The sequence below is a fragment of the Bactrocera oleae genome, chromosome 6 (genome assembly GCF_042242935.1).
Source record: "Bactrocera oleae isolate idBacOlea1 chromosome 6, idBacOlea1, whole genome shotgun sequence".
In the NCBI taxonomy this organism is placed as follows: domain Eukaryota; kingdom Metazoa; phylum Arthropoda; class Insecta; order Diptera; family Tephritidae; genus Bactrocera; species Bactrocera oleae.
In genome coordinates, this window is record NC_091540.1 from 65,411,276 (window position 1) to 65,425,571 (window position 14,296).

Genomic DNA, 14,296 nt, shown 5'->3' on the forward strand with positions numbered 1-14,296 from the left:
CGACCTTCACTGTATAATTTGGGCCATCCAAATACTTGTGTTCTTAAGAAAGTAAACTCTCCAGAACACTTTTTCAACCCTTTCAACTATTCCGTAGTGGTTTTCTATTGGAAACACAAAATATGAATAATAATAAATTGAGTAATCGCTTTTTCTTGTTATGAAAAAGTATCTAATAAAACTTATTAGCCGTCCGGAGCCGGTTTAAAGCAAGTCATGTTACTTCTTTTTCACATATTTAAATAATTTTAATTTGAACTACCGTCGGTGATATCCTGACAGACTGTCGTTCGCATATATGAATATAACGTGTTAAATCAATTTGTTAAAACCGAAAAGCTCGGAAGAAATAAAGTCAAAGCGCGTCTGCGCTCATTAGCCAAACAGCTTAAATTCGAAAAAGTACACGAACAGTGGCTTTGAAAAGTCAACAGCTAAGAGTACATGCGCGCACAAACACAAATATTTACCAGGTGCACGAAGTCGTTGTCAGCACCAAACAAAAACAAAAACAACACACATGTGCATGTACTTAGCATAATCCACCTACACACACACACAAAGTTGCATACACGCTCGTTAAATTTATATGTAATCTCACATAACGGAAAAAAGTCGTTGCCGCATATTTGCCGGAGATGAGCGAAATTATAATGGATTAAAACGGTATCCAACGTTACATAAACGTCATGTGGGGAAAATATTGTCGACAGGTGCGACCGATGCTAACACGTGGAAAATAATAAAAAAATATATAATTTGAAAACGCAACAAACTTTTGTGTGTTGTCGCGCAACAAGCGGCTCCTCGGTAGTACACACCCACACACACAAAAACACATGAGCCCCCACACGGCCACCATTAACACATCATATTGAACAAATACGTATGGCTGTGTCTAATGCCAAGTTCGCGTACAGGTGTGTGTATGTATGTGTGTCTAATGCCAAGTTCTTGTGAGTGTGTGTTGCTCGTGTTGATATGTGAAAGCATTTATTTCGCGTCGTAAACGATTTTTTCTTATTGTAATGATTCACTTTTCTATACCTGCTTGCTGGGTCATGACATAACCGTCTACTAAGGCATATATATGTCGGTTATAATCATAAAAATAATAATAAGTATAACGATGGAACGCGTACAATTGCTGACAAGCCTGAAATGCGCTGAAATTCATGATTTCACTGTGTCACATGTGGTTTTTGTTATTTTTTTATAAATAAGGAATATTAATTTGCAGCGGAAATTTTTCGGCAATATCTTGTATATATTAGTTATATATAAAAATTTCTGCAAGCAAGCGAAAAGTATTTCAGGTAAAAATATTTTAAATTGGTGAAATATTTTTTAACCTATTAAATTTTTCAAAGCGTTTGGAGCGAGGGAAATATGTATAAGGAAAAATAGTGTACTTATAAGTGTGTTTTAGTATAAGAGTTGAGATAATTAATAATATTAGTTTGTTTTAATTTATATGGACTGAGCCGGCACAGAGCAGTTAAAACTTTTCTTCAAAAAATTTCATTGTTTGTGGTTATGTCCAGTTTTTTGTAAATATGTGAACAGCTGATTAACATAAGGGTGTGGCTGTAGTAAATACTTATTCATAGCATCTGAATAACGAGTTTGCTTGAAATTTTTTGTTACCAGTGGAATCACAGAGACGAAATCGCTGATTACAGGTTGGTTGAAAAGTTTCTGCGTTCGAAATGAACAAATGCTGTTTTTGGTATGAAATATATTTTTAGCTGAAGACCCCTTATTCATCAAGCGCATTATTAATGGTGACGAGACGTGCATTCATGTCTTCGATGTGGAAACTGTCCAACAGTCTAACGAACGACGCTCCAAATATGAGCCGAAACTGAAGAAACCAAAATTCGCTAAGGGCACTGAAGGCCATATCAGCCGAGGCTTATAACAAGTGTGTGGAAAATCAGAGGATATCAGGAGTCTAATATAAAGGCTATATTAAAGATTTGTGAGAGTTTGGTATTGTATTCGGAATGGGACCACTGCCACGCCCACAAAAGGACTTTGTACCGCATCTATCGGCCAATATGTTAGAAAACTTACAGAAATTCAGGAAAAGTGTTTTTTCCAGGCCTTGATCCTTGCAAGTTGCAAGAGTATGAAATGTTCGGTCATAGCCGGACTTAGTGCTTCCTTAGTTATTTTATTTAGGTCATATCATTGTCATATGAATTTTTGAAATCATGTTAGCATTAGCTGTGAAGTTTAGTCAATTTCATTTACTACATCTTTGCATTTAAAAGCACCCTAATACTCACCTATACTTACAAGAGCTAAGGTTTTAGTAAACTTCGTTCAAATGTGACCTTCAACGAGAAACCCTCGTTATTTACATGCTTGCCAACGGCGGCACATGCTTGATTGCTACGCAGCTTCTCTTCTTATGTTGAGCCGGTATTTTTTAAGCGGCATAATAACGGTAAGGGGCCCACCTTATATTTTGCTATAACATTTGGATTTCCAATTTGGGGGCTTTCAATGTAATGTGGGTATATTACATACCTAGTATTTGGGTTGGTTTGAGTTAAAAAGTCGCGCATAACTTCCATGGACATAATTTATAATGAGAAATTCACCTGTTTAGATTATAAATCCACCTAAATTAAAAGAATATGTATGTGGTTGTGAGTTATGCATACACTTAACTGAAAATATTTGCTTTAAACTTTTAACAACGAAAAAATCACAAAGTCTTACTTTGATGTTGTTCTTTTTAAAAGAAATTTTGTACAAAACACAAGAAAACAGCTAATGATATGCCTTAATTATTCTGCTCAAGTTCATATATATATTTATTATTAATGAGAAAAAAGTTTTAATTTCTGTAAGGTAATTTCATATTGTAACAGTTAAAGCCAACTAATTGTGGTTTGATATCATATTTGATGGTAACTAAGCGAGATTTTATTAAACACTCTTTCAAGGAGGTCAAAAATATTCGTTCACCACAAAATTAATCTCTGTTTTATTATGTTTATATTTTTTAACGGTGATCATTTGTAGTTCTATATAATTACATAAAAACAAGAAAAAACTTTAACTTCGGCAGCACCGAAGCTATAATATGCATTTTTTATAGCATAAAAGGGTATATATGTATATAAAGATCTTTATTTTGATATTGATCGATATGTTTGTATGGCAGCTATATGCTATAGTATTCCGATCTTAAAAATATGTACGATCACTGAAGCGCGCCTTGGATAGTAATCTGTGTCAAATTTCGTGAATATATCTTGTCAAATAGAATAATTTTCCATACAAGGACTTGGTTGTTATCAATCAGATTGTATGGCAACTATATTATATAGAAATCCGATATCATCGGTTCCGTCAAATGAGGGAAAAAAGACGTGTGCGAAACTTCAGATCGATGCCTTAAAAACCGAGGCACTAGTTTGCGTACATACAGACGGACGGACATGCTGATCATGTATATATATATACATTTAATAGGGTCTTCGTCATTTTCTTCTGGATGCTACAAACTTCGTGGCGAACTTAATATACCCTGTTCAAGGTATAAAAAGTGAGATCGTTTGATACTATGAAAAGGTTGGCATTGCGAATAGATAAAATCAGATGATTCTCATGCTGACAAATTACCGTTCATGGAAACAATTAAAAAAGTATTGTTACTGAGCCAAGTATCTCGATAAAAATAATACATGTTGGGATATACCCTGCCATGTGTGCCACAATTTTTTAAAAGTGGGCGTGACCCGCTCCCTAATAGATTAAATAGCATTTCTTTCCAACATTTCTTTTGATAGTGTGAAAATTGAGGGAAGTCGGTTAATAACCACGCCCACTATCATATTCCAGCAACTACTCGACCAAACTGCATTTGGTTTAAATATTTTCTAGGTATTACTATAATCGAGTTTAAAAATGTGCGAAATCGAACTACAATCTTTCGGATCTCCAGATATGAAATAAGAAGACCTAAGTGACTATAGCGGTCTATACGAGTATACCGTATATATTGGCGCCATTCTGTGATATATCTTAATGAAAGTATGTGCGAATTTTTCTCCGATAATAGTGTGACCTAGCGCTATATAAGGATTTTCGAATATTTGGTTAGCTTTATACTATACCTAATAGACAATGTGTGGAAAATGGATGGAATTGGTTCGGCGTCTTCGACTTTAGTATAACGATTTTAGAACTTCTCCCTATATTCTTCATATCCAATATATAATATTACTTATACATCGTCCAATATGTAAGATATCAGTATTGCTATACTGTAGTTTGGTGCATGAAATGAACTCAGTCCTGCCGTACTTGTTGACTTTCTGTTTTTAGCTTTACCACTTAATTTCCAACTAAGTTCAAAGCAGCTGCCCTGGGCAAGATTTTTTCTGTTAAAGCAACGTTTTTCCGCTTTCGTTTGTTTTTTGTTCACTTTTTATTTTTCATCTACATTTTAAATAACTGCAAGAATATTATCAGTTAACCACACTTCATAATTAAATATAAATGAATTAAGAATTATTATATTAAATAAATTATTGCTGCCCAACATGTCCGATATGAGAATTATTTCCCGGCAACTTCAACGTACAGTGGCTTGGCTTTAAAGAGCTTGCGTAGCTTCTGGCTGCGTAATCAGAGCAAACCCGAAGCCTTTTTGAAGCACCAAATTGCCGCCGGGTTGTTATTAATGATTTCCACTTTAGCTACTGAAACTTTGGTTTGTAAATAATTTAATAGAAGTAAATATGTGTGAGTATTGGCACACATGTAGGAGTTTGCTAGGATGCTTGCTTCTGGCGGAAAGTTTTTAGGTGTTTGCAATTTCCGCAAGGAAGTACGTGGGCTTCTAAACAATATAAAGTTTGCCGATTGTCCTGGATAAGTGGAATATAATGCGAAACAATTTTTTACACATATTTACTGTTTGCGGAAGTTCTTATTTGATAAAATCGGAGACTGAATAGGTCTGAAGTCAATCAGTTTGCTTGCGATTGATTTTATGAAATCTCTGTGAATTCTGTGTATTTAAGAAGAACTTTTGGTATTTTGCTGTTATCGCCCGTGTGAGGAACACAGTGATGATGACATCTCTAAAAATCTGTGCAAGGACTGAAATGCCTTTTTGCTAACATAGTGTTAAATAACTTTGCAGCATTCATAGCAGACACAAAATATTAATATCACCTCGTTATACATATACACTCAGTTTTTGCGTCAATTGCGGTGTTTTGATAAATATATGCCATGATAGCTGTGATAAATTTTTGAAGTATGTTTGGAAACAAGTAAAATATTAAGTTCGGTTGTAACCGAAAGTTTTATACTCTCTCAATTCGTAAGGGTGGAAAACAGGCACCAAAAACTTGGTTATTTTAATTTCTCACATAAATTTTGGGGTTACGTGAAAAAGATGTTTATACAAAAATTGTAGTTCTTTTTATTACTTATAACGTTGCCATATAACTTATTTCTATGGAACTGATCGTTTGACAGATCGCCCGTAAATTATATTTCATTTATATTTTCTTCCGTTTTCAACGGGTTTCAGCCTTTCATTTTTACCATTTTTAAAGACCAATAGGTAAAAAGTTACCCCTGCCATAAGTTCTGTTACAAGTTCAGATCGTTATAAAAATTAAACTATATTAGTGTTTTTTTTTTAAATTTATTTTATTTAATATTTCATATATAGCGAATGAGAAATTATCATCTTTTTCTTTCACACAATCAATCAAACATTTAACAATAGCAGCAGACATACTTTCTTTTGGTATGGACGACGCTACTTGAACTAAAGGTTTTTCGAGACTCTCCCAATTTCTGTGGGGTATTAGACAGGCCATGTTGACCTACTCTCACTACAAAATGTAGTCCAATGGATTCAAAACTGGACTTCCAGACGCCTAAACATCTACGAAACCAGGAATATTGCTTTCAAGCCACAGCTGGTTTGTATTGGCCTCATCAAGAAGATTTTTTATTTTTTATTTATGCTGAACTTTTGCCCTAAGTATATAATTGTAAGTATATAATTGTAAGACTTTTATACTTTCTCTCCTAAATTCTAAATTAATACCGTTCGGCCATATTTCAGTGGACGTGTACTGTCCATACCATTATTTTCTTATTAAAAACGTTCAGCTTCTTGTAAATTTTTAATTGAATTAGCAGCAGTAAAGTGCTGATTCCGCTGAAATTATACTTACACTTATATTTTTAGTACATTATAGCTGGAGCACCAATTAGCTGCAGAGGATTTCTTCATCAGTTGAAAAATTCGAGAGGATTGCACACAGTGTGTGTAGTTTATGTGTGTGTACATATCTTACATATTTCTATTCCAAAGTGATATTACTCTGCAACTAATTGTTCACTTTTCAATCTCTCTTCTTTTCTCTCTATCTCTTCAACTAAAGCATTCCTCTAACAATGCAAGTAACCTTACAATACTTCCTGGGATACCTTTGTAGTTCTGCTAGCTTTTGTGCTGTGTACTAATTAGTAGCTTTTCCAAAAAACTTGAAATTCATTGCGAAAGCGAGACTTATATTATTATATGAAATAAATTAAATTTTAATTTAATGGGATTAATTTGATTATTTCAGCGAGATAAATGTATTATTAGTTTATGATTTGATGACGAAGACTGTGCTGTTAATATATCAATAGGTGAAAAAAGTGAGTAGAAAATATATTGAATTATTTTTTTATTATTATGTATAAATACATAATTGAGCGATATTAAAGAGAAAGGGAGACAAAGACTGTTGCCAGTTAATTATCGTATTCAAATTTCGACTTTTGAGAGCAAATAAATCTCAACAACCAATCTCGAATCACATGGCCAAAAGAAATTCATAAAATATTTTAATTCTGCCCATTTTTTCTTTTAAATAATTTTTAATGCATTTATATGCAAATTAATTATTTTTGTGCTACGCAGTTGCCAACCAATGCATCAGACATATCATCACACATTACATCAGTTAATATTTAACATACCGACGTGTGCGCGTATGTGTGTTATACTCTTTTTCATTGCATTTTTTTCCAGTTTCCATGGCATTTGCAGGGGATTTCAATGATAGATTACGTAGGCGTTGTCCGTCACAATAAACCGTTATTTGCATTTACGCAGCATGCCAAACTGGTCTTTAGACCGGTAAAATGTGTTAGGTGAGGTTTATAGGCATGTCGAATATATTAAATACTTAACGGTAAATGTGGGTGTATATATTGGTTGCCATCAATCAGTTGTTTGATAGATCAGATTATTGGCTTTATATGGGTCATTTGGCGTAATTGGAAATTGGATTCGTGTTTGTGTTTGTATATGTGAGTTTGTGTTTGCATTTGTCGGTAAACAGCTAAAATAATCAGCTAAGTTTGTTTTTTCCATCTAAGTTGGCTAATTTATAGTCGTCCAACAAAACACTTTTTTGAAATCCCAAAATGAAAATGTTCTTAATATGGTTTATGTAATTAAACGCAAGCATAGGATTTTGTTATTATTGAGTGACAGATAAATGGTTTGCTTCGTAAATAAATGTGTATAGAGGAAGTGATTTATTTTTTAATTTCGATAAGGAAAATTAAACTAATCAGAAACACTTTAAGGACCAGTTTTTATAATAATAATATTTTTATAAGGTAGCTACACTGTTTTTCATTATTTTCATAAACATATTAAATTGAAAAAAGTTGTATATAAATTAAGGTGGCAACACTATAAATAAAATAATAATAAAATATTTTCTAATCCGAAATATTTTTAAATATTTATTTTTTTAGTACATATTTACTTAAAATGTAGTTCGAAACGTTTAGATACATTAAGTGATTTTGTATTTTTGGTAATTTCCATTAGATCACTTATATCCATACATTTGTAAATAATAATATTTTTAAAATTTTCTTATGAAACAAGTGGCAACTCTACACAAAATATTAAACGAAATACTCGTACGTCATTTTGAACAAGTCTACATATTACACCAAACATCGTAACCAATAAACTATCGTAAAGCAAAATCGTAAATTACATTTTAATTTTATTTTGGTACAGTGGCAACGTTATCATTAATTCTAAGTATCTGTAAAAGACGCGATATTGTTTAAAAATATATTATTATACAACCTAGTTTATAATGGCGTCCTTGAAAGATATATTTATCAACTTTAAAATAACTAATTTTCATATGCAAGTTAAACGCACACCAGTGAGTGTTACTTTTATTATTACTCACTTTCATCAAAAGTGCCTAATTCATGATTAATACAAACGCTGCTGGTGTTAAAAGATAACAGACATGCAAAAGGCGCCTAAGCGTGTTTATTTATGCGTAACAAAGTTTAGGCCAAATATGAAATTAAGGTGACCGTAAACGTAAAAGCAATTACTAACACGCGCGAACCTGTTGTTGACGTATCGCGCATATGTGGGTGTGCGCGTGCGTGGGTAACGCTTCCCATATATTTACATTGCCGAAACAGTCGCCTTTCTCTGTTAACTCAATGGCGCCATTCTCGTCGCTGAACACTGCTAAGTATTTGTCCATGTGTGGGCGAGTGGCTTGAGCATTGAACGCACGAATTTCAAGCCCATTTTGTGTACAATAGGTATGTGCAGAAGAATATAAATTAATGAATTTAGGGAATGGAAACGGACAGGCGGACATTTAAATTTCTGCATGAACTTCAAAGAGTGGATATTCGAATATACGGTTATATGATTATACACATGTTAGATGAGCTTAATGTGCATGTGTTAAAGTGACTGTTAAGCAGGTTTGGCGGCAGTAAAATGAAATTGCAGGTGATTCTACCGTTATTTAAATTAAAAGAGCATTCTCGTACGTGCAATTTCATTTCTAAATTGTTAGGAAATTTTGTGAAGTAGTCGGAGTTGCGTAAATTAGTTGAAAGGGATGTTTCCGAAATGGAAATCTTTTAGAAATAATTTTAGAAGAATTTGGCTGCAAATACTTTTACAAATTTTTTTTGAATATTATATATAAAATAAAGTGCCAAATATATAGTAAATATAAAATAAATTAAAATAAAATAAAGTAAAGTAAAACACTAATAAACCGCAATTACAAATATTACAAAACGCATAAAAGGCGTACATTGCGTATGAGTAACCTAAGTCGTTGAGTGAATAGTAAGTTTTAAGTATTCTATCGGATTTCGATTAGGGAATTGAGCAGAATATTCCATCACATTAATTTTTTGTTCCGGGAACCTTTTCTGTACAAGTTTTGAGGCAAGCTTGGGGTCAATAATCTGCATTAACCCCCATTTTAAGGCCATTTATTTCTCGGCATAGGGTAGCATCACCTTACCTACCCAGTATATTAATATAGTCTGGAGCACAGATTTTTCTTTTATTCTGAATATAGGTCAGTATTTCTTGGGCGTTCAATATATATTGTTCCATCAGATCCAAACAATTAATTTGAATTACATTAGACCACATTATGTTATTATAATTTTGATGCGCTATCTGACGCATTGCGAAAGTCTTTTTACGATATTCTCTTTTTTACTTAAGAACAAAACTTACCTAGCTGAGCGTGCTTTTAAATTCTTTTATTTACTCCTTATTTTCCGACTGGACACAGAAGCGTGCAAGGTACTCTTAAAGTCCTTCGACGGAGAAATTTAATTTTTTATTGGAAGTGCCTTGTCTCCTGATTCATTACTTGGTTCTGTCCTCAAAGTGAACTGTGAGAAACTCTTTTTGACAAAGCAAGAATTCGGTAATTTTCTTTATTATTTTTTGCTTATTTTTTAAGTTTTGTATAATATTACGTTCTATAACTGTGCAGTGCACTCCGCTAACCATTCTGTATATAAAAGCCAAATTAAAAAACAAAGTACCGTTATCAGTGTTCTAACATACCTACTATATAGTTTTGGTTATATAATTTTCGTACATAATCAACAATTTGGTTTTAAGTACATTAGTGGCTCTTGTTTCTATTATTATTTCTAACACTGTATGTGGTTACAGAATTATGTTAACTGCGATAACAACCAAGTAACATAAAAAGCCAATTTCATAGACATGTACTTGCCTGGTAAGTTAACAAACTTAGCTGCCGGCAAACTGAGTGGGCGTAAAGATTTATGACACAAACTGTTGCTGCTGCAGGGTGATTTATATGCAACTTTTACATTACATTTTTATAGTCATTGGTATCAAAAAAAAAAGTAAATTAAGAGTACTTGTTTAATTCTACAATGGAAAATTTATATTGGTCAGTTAGAACATGTTATTAGTAGTATATATATAGTTATATGTTTTTGAAAAAAATGAAAAGGAAAAGTTTGAAGGAGCACTAAATATTTTGTAATTTTTTTAAATCAAACTGTCTACTAATGGAGTACGAAGATTTTACTAAATCATATAATAAATTCTACTTTTGTTAATTATTTGCTAGTGAAGTACATAATTATAAGATCACATATAATGAGTACGGAATCAAAGCCGAATTTTTTCTTCCATCTTCTAATAGCGGTCGATCCAACTGAGTACATTCTCTTATTTGCCAATAAAATTTCTTACATTAACAATTAATACATGCATCACTTCTACCTCATTAAATTCACTAACCACATAGTTTGCAAGGCTTTGTACATTTGCCCTTATGAAAGCCACTTGCTGTGCATAAACCATATATTATGCTGCTGCTTGTGGCTGACCACAGTGCTTTTGTCATGTTAAAATGTACCGCTTGATTGGCTTGAACTTTGACCAGTCAAGCGTATTTGTGTGTTTAATGAGTTGATAGATCAATGATGCGGTGGCCCAAAGGTATAAATACATTGCACATATTCAATGTATGAGTACGTTTGTATTGTTTGTTATGTTTGTCATTAATGGAGTGATATTGCTGGAATTGTACTCGTATTAACTGACATACAACTTCAAATGTCTGGAATGTCAGATTGTTTTTAAGAATGTGGGTGCTGCACATTTGCCATAGTAATTGATTGAACAGCAACAAAAATAGTAAGCTATAATACCACGCACAAATAATAAAAGTTTTCTGTGCAAGACATTTATTTTGAACGATAAGTATGGCAGCTATATGCTATATTAGTCCGATATGAACAATATCTTCAGAGATTGTAACGTTGTTTTTAGGCAATAATCCATGCCATAAAAAACAAAGACCGTTCCCATTACAGTCGGGTCTACGTAACCGGAACGGACCCGGATTTTTTCCGGCCAAGGACTGTGAACTCGGTAAAACTCTGCCGGTACAACAACAACAACAACGAAGACCGAGAAACGTAAATCTAAAATTAATTGTTTTTGCTCCAGAACTTTTTTTTTAGAGAGACCTGCTATAACTTTTTATAGTATAGGAGCTGAAAAGAAATTTCAGCGCTATCTTAAATATACTAGACATAATTTTTTTGGTCAAACTGCATTGCTACACATATATATATATATATATATATATATAGCTATAACATATACATATATAAAACACTCCCAGTTTTTTTGCGAACTCAAAAAAAGTTCGCTGTTGTTAACTTAAAAGAAATGTGACATACTTACTCGGTTTACAATATCTGCATAAATATTTAAGTCACACAAATCTTTTCGTAGCTCATATGTAATGCAGCTATAAAATTTATTTAGTACAACTAATATCTTCTTTTAATGAAATTTATTACATTTTCTTGCTTTATTGTCTTGCAAATCGCTAGAAAAGCGCAACAAGTCCAGCTGTTACGCAAGATATGCACGTTGAAACACAAGCCGCTCAATATATGCATACATATTAACCTATATATATATATTATATATAATATACGCTGTGTCAGATGTTACGTATACGCCCAGTGGCACAACCAGTGACATCAGCAATGTCTTGCTGCTCTTTGGTTTGAATGAATGTTTGCTCAACCAAATGACACTACCGTTAACCCAGCTGTTGACCACTGATCATCTACAGAAACAATGTACAGCGACAACAACAAAAACGGTAACAACAGCATTTGTGATGTAGAATTCGCTACACTTCTGAACGAGCAGGTTAAACGCTGCGAAGTCTATGGATATGTGTGGCAATAAATCAAGTGCTTACGGCTCAAAACCATCCACAGCCACTCGTTCTGCAATTACGTGTAAGTTAAAGAGTTTGTCTAGCAGCCGAGTGTTGCGGCATCAAGCGGTTGCGTGCCGCCATGTCGAGAGTAATTAACTGTTTCAGTTTTATTTATATTTTCTTTCGCCGATTCACACCGTCTGCAATAAAAACAATAACAACAACAGCAATAATTGAAGATTCATCTCAACGCGTTTATTTGCGTTTTATGGTTAAACTTTTTTACTGCAACTTTATCTCTTCATTTTCACATTCCTTTCTACATTCTTTTTATGGCTCAAGTTTAATGTGGTGGCGCTTATTTGCTTTGTACTTTTTTAATTTGTTTGCCCTTAGCCATAAAATTAACACAAAAAGAATACATAGAAACATATCTACAAACACTTACACATATATACATATATACTTATATATACTCTCAGTTAGTTGTTCCCTTTTACTTGCTGCTAAGCCTTCTAAGCTCATAGCTGAACGATTTTAAATATATGAATTCTAGTAGTAGTAGTGGTTGGATGTTTAATAGTACTGCTGTCACGCTGTTGCTTTCAAAATTGGCAGTCTAGCAGTAATAATAGGCTTTTAATTTATTTTCTCCATTTTATTGACAATCGTTATGCTTTTATTGCGTATTTACTTAATTCCCTAATCAGCTGCCTGGGAATATGTCATAAAAGCTATTCGCTTCTTTAAATTTGATGGTTCTGTATAACCGAAAGCAATGAAATTGCGTTAGCTTAGCGCAACGAAAGGGATAATTATAATTAGCTTGTTTATGACAATTTTATTAGAATAAGCTTGCTGGCCTATAAATGGATATTTGATAGTCTGTTGCATAAGCTCAATATGGGAGATTCACTGAGAGTAAGGCAAAGTGTTTGTCTTTCAATAAGCTGATGAAGGTTCTTAGTGCGATCTGGCACTCAGTGGTGGCATAAAAAGCTTTATTTATTTTGTACTTATCAAAGTGAAATCTCAACGCTGTTATTAGGCATCATCAATATGATCCACATAATAAAATATACCTAAATTCTTACCTTGGCTCTTTTAAAATCTTTTAGAGAAAACTAAGATCTAAGGAAATTGGCTAAAGCTGATGCCTTAGGTCTACATATTATTTACAGTTGTTATTAAGAGTTTTCATTTCTATTCTTGTACTTGAAGGGGTATTGTAGTCTACAGGAATTCTCGAGTTTTGAGCGTTTTCTGAAAATTTATAAAGAAAATTGAATAATATTTTTATTAATAAGTCCCAAATACATAAATTAAGTAAAACAAAAAAAATTTAAATTTTTTTGGTTATTTGAAAACTAAGAAAATTACTGAATTTTGATTACTGCGAATGTCATTATTGTATTAACCAAAAGATTTGAAATTTTTTTTTTTTACAGAGAGGGCGCTACTCAAAAATTGCTATGAGTCATCTGCAGTTAAAATCAGTAACTCACGTCATTGCCTATTTTTTAATTATAAACGAATTGGATACTGAGAAGAATTTTACATTACATTTGACAGTAGTAGTAGCTCATAAAGCTGTAAATTATATTGTCAAAAATTATATATAACGCCAACTCTTAAAATATATTATATTATATAAAAGAGGTCAAAATAATTTTAAGTATATGTTTTTTTATATTAATTGTTTTCTATTTAATAGAAGTAAGCGCTTAGTGAAATTGATTTTTAACCTTACCTTCTCCTCGGCCATACCTTTCATCTTCATACACGTTGTACAAGAAACCCTTGCGAGCTATTTTTCTTCCACTTGAATTATATTGTTACGCGACTATTGTTGATATTGAAGTAAGCTTAAGAAAATCATACAAAGTTTGCTGATTTAGAAGTATTGATTGAATCTGCGACTGAGGAACTCACAGCCATACGTAACATATTATACATTCACCAACGGGCTGCTAATTAAATTAATTATATTTTGGAATTTAAAATCTATACAAATTTCAATGACCCGCCTGAAAGCCCAAACCCATAAAAATTTGCAGTTTCGCAGCACTGCAATATTAACGCTTAAATAATCCAGTAAAATCACGCACAATGCCAAACATGCGCGTACGAAGTATTCAATGCAGAGCCCAAACAATATTTCCGCTTGAAAGCATCCCCCAAATTAATTCACGCTAAACACTTCCGTCAGCCAACTA